This window comes from Piliocolobus tephrosceles, chromosome 9 (assembly GCF_002776525.5).
Source record: "Piliocolobus tephrosceles isolate RC106 chromosome 9, ASM277652v3, whole genome shotgun sequence".
NCBI classification, from domain to species: domain Eukaryota; kingdom Metazoa; phylum Chordata; class Mammalia; order Primates; family Cercopithecidae; genus Piliocolobus; species Piliocolobus tephrosceles.
The window spans coordinates 111,572,786-111,577,003 of NC_045442.1; positions in this window are offsets into that span (position 1 = coordinate 111,572,786).

The window sequence follows — 4,218 nt, forward strand, 5'->3', positions numbered from 1 at the left end:
AGACCAATGCCACAGTGAGGACACCCGGGAGTGCTGAAGTACCACCCCTGAGGGCCAGTCACGCACACAGGCCAGAAGGAGACTCACCCCCGAGGGCCAAGAAGACCACAGATTTCCCTCCATTGCTGCTCCCACCCTAAATCTAACACCTTGTGGGGATAGAAAGTGAAGCGAGACTCAGTTTTTTAGCTTAGACATGCAGGTGTTGCCGAACATAAGGGTGGAGCATGAGCACAGAATAAAACCTCTAAGTGCCTTAGTCTGTACTCAAAGTTCAAAATAACAATATCCAATTGCTAGAAGGTTTGAAGTCTGTGGTAAACTAAAGAGTGTGAGAACAGAAACAAAGATGTGAGCTTCTGATTAAAATATCTCAAACCCATGCACTAAAATCATGACGAAAGAAGAGGTATATGCTCATTTGTACACATAAATACTATTTACTTCAGTCTCTGCTGTTCTGTGTATGATATCTAGCATTCAATAAAAATCGACCAGGGCCAGGTGCTATGGTGGCATGCACCTGTAATCCAAGCACTTTGGGAGGCTGAGGTGGGAGGATCGCTTGAGCCCAGGAGTTGGAGGCTGCAGCAAACCATCATTGTGCCACTGCACTCCTGTCTGGGTGACAGAATGAGACCTAGTCTCTTAGAATAAATAAATAAATAAAGCTATTTATCAGACAGTAAAAAAAGAAAGAAAAAAAAACAAGGAAAACAATACATCATGAGGAGATAAAGTAATCAAAAGGTCCAGTTTTGAAGTGACCGAGATGTTGACATTGTCTGATAGAGAATTTTACATAAGTATAATTCACAAGCTTGTGGAAAAGTAAACACGTATGAGAAGAAGGGGAATTTCAGCAGACAAGAAGAAATCATTTCTAAAAAGTACAATGAAGACATTAAAAATAAAATGTAGGATATCAAAGGTGAAAAAGTCCTGCACTGGGCTCATCAGCTGACTAAGTGTAGCTGAGAAAATAATAAATAAACTTGAACATGGGTCAGTAGAAATGATCCAGACTGAAGCTCAAAGATAAAAACTGTGAAAACAAACCCAAAACAGACTGAGCTCCCAGGAGCTTCAGCCCAGTATCAAATGGTCTAACATATATGAAATTGTAGTCCCAAAAGAAGAAGAATGGACAGAGAATGGAACAGAATAAACATATGCAGAGAAAACAGCCAGACATTTTTTCTTTTCTTTTTTTTTCTAGACACTAGAAAAGGCAAGAATTGTTTTTTGAAATTTTTCAAAATTAATGGAAAAAGTATAAGCCACAGATCTATGAAGCTCAAAAGAGCCCTAAGCAGGCTAAATTTCTGAAAACACACCTATAAACATCGTGATCAATCAGCTAAAAACGAATGATAAACAGACCAATATAGAAAGCAACCAGAAAAAAATATAAATATTACAAAGAGAGAAACAAAGATAATAATTTCATTAGACTTCTTAGAAACTCTATAACTCCTCCAAAAATTAGTGATATCTTTAAAGTAATGCAAGAAATCTTTCAGCATGACTTTTACACTAAGCAAAAAAATCTTTAAAAAGTTAATATGAAATTAAAAGTTGATTAGCAAATAAAGGTGTAGAGGATTTGTTGGCATTAGCCTTTTGCTTATTAAGGAAGTTCTTTATTCTTTAGACAGAGGAATATGACATCAGATTGAAAATTAGAAACTATTCAAAGAAATAGTGTGCCTGGAAGGGTAAAAATAATGGTAAAATATAAAAGATGTTTTTCCATGTTTTGCATTGCTTTAAAAGATAATAATGTAGAAATAGTAACAATGCATTGTGGAGTTTGGACATGTACAGATGCAAAAGTATACAAAAAACAGCACATAAGAAAAGAGGGAGAAGATAGAAAAATACTGTTGTAAGGCCCTTATGCTATACATAAAATGACATTTGAAAGTTTACTGTGATAAGTTACTGATGTATAGCATAAACATCTACATCAATCATTTAAAAATAATGTAACATTTTACCCATAGTGGAGTATAAGAAATCCTTAAAATAAAAGTATAACAGTTGTTTAAATCAATCTTGATAATAATGAGTGATCTGCTGCTCTCATAAAACCTTTGCTATCAGTTGAAAATGTAAATATGTTTCAATGTAAGTCTTTAATTCTAAAATCTTTTTACATGCTGTAGTCTTTCTGCAAATTCAAACATAAAATAACTAAGATTAGCTGGGCGTGGTGGTCATGCCTGTAGTCCCAGCTACTTAGTAGACTGATGCAGGGGGATCACTGGAGCCCAGTCCAGGAGTAAGTCTAGCCTGGGAAACATAGCAAGAGGCTGTCTCAAAACAAACAAACAAACAAACAAACACGAATAAAAATCTTCTAGGATTTATATAGTAAAGGATCTTGTGGAACAAGTAAACAATATTTTGTTAGCAAGTAGTAAGATGAATTCTTCTCCTTTCCTCTCCTTATCATGGTAGAAAAAATAATGAACTGGCATTATAAAATCACTTTCCAAGGCATTATATTTCTAAATATGCCACTGCAAATATATAGACAGTGTAAAAACCTTCAGCAAAAAGAGGAATTTTATTTGTGGAGCTTTTAATGGGAAGAAAGGACATTGTTTATTTGGTCCTAATGCGTTTTTACTCCACTTTAATTCATATTGATATTTTAGATCCAAAAGACATCAAAATAATATAATATTTATCCTTTTAGTTCCCATCAAACATGTTTAGTTCCAATAAAACATAAAAGTTGAGCTTTTAATTGTAATATCAGCTTTGATAATTTTTCAGCTTCCAAATTACAGTTATTGCTGTGATATGATTCATAGACACCCATCAAACACTGGCTCCTTTCTTGCACTAATTGATCTACATTCATTCTGATCTTTGGCTTGGTAGTGGTTTTATGCTCTGCAAGGAAATAAACACTGGCCAGACTGGTTTTCAGAGATCTTTTTCCATCATTATTCCTTTCTTTTCAGTTCTGCCTCCAGATGCTGCAGTAGATCAAAGCATCTCAAAAACAGCAGTGTGCTCATTGTCTTTTGAGTCATGGTATGATAGAGAGTGAGGAAGAAGAACAAGAGTATTTGGAACAGCTACAATAGTATCTATTATGCATCAATCATAGAAGGACGAGCTGAACTGTGCAGAATTGATATGTGCCTATTGTAGAAGCTTTTTCTGTAACGTCAGAAAGAAAAAATCATTTGGAACTAGGATTTTTGGGGAGAAGACAGCCTCTGTTGGACGAGCATTTTCAGTGTGGTAGGTGATTCTGCAATTAATGTAAGACACATCAAATGAACAATTCAATTTCAAAGAATTGGTTTTAATTACTTTGGCAACACTAAATGACCAAGCATTGAAATGTATAATACCAGGCACTGGTTGGCAGTCTTTTGAATCAGAAATAGTCTATTTTCATATTTGTGTCTTGCAAGCATCTTAAGTGTGGAAAAATGCAAATGTTTCGGCACACTACAAATGGGCATCTGCCAAATAGGTATCAGGATAAAAATTTCTAGTGCTCTCAAAAATTTTAAAATTTGCTTTCAGAAATTTCTAGATCACAGAAATCCTGTTTGGTACACACAAAATTTGTCTTGTCTCTTATATGTAGGGCACAGGCGACTCTGCATTGTTTTCCTCTGTTACCATTTACAATTTTAAATAAAAGTGTTCCCTACTTTATTCCATTTAATTATATGATACAATATCTCTGAATCTGATATACTCCATCAAATGTTCTTCAAGAAGTGAAATTCCAAGGTCCTTTTCTAATCAAAATTTTCTAGAGGAATTTATTTTGTAGAAAAATGTACAAATTTAAGAAAAACTGGTGGATTTTTGTAGTTTTCTGAAGCTACCAAAGAATACTTTTTCTAATAGGCACATTATCAGAATGAAAACTGACCGATTTTAGCGACTTGAAAGGTGACTAAAGAGAAAAAAAAAAGTCTCATACGAGAAGTTGATCTTAACTTACAGATTAAGGAATCTATAAGTTCCTTACTATTTTTTACATGTAAGGGTAAGATCTGCCCCCATACTCTCACATGGGATTCTTCCCAAGAAACAGAGCTCCCAGGACCCAAGAACTGTGCAGGCACAGAGAGGGCGACCTAAGAATTTCCTACCAGGGACGCTGAGACACTTGGCTTGTCTGGGCAGGTGCGGAGAGGTGATGTCTTTCCATTATGGCCACAATTAGACTGGAGTAGA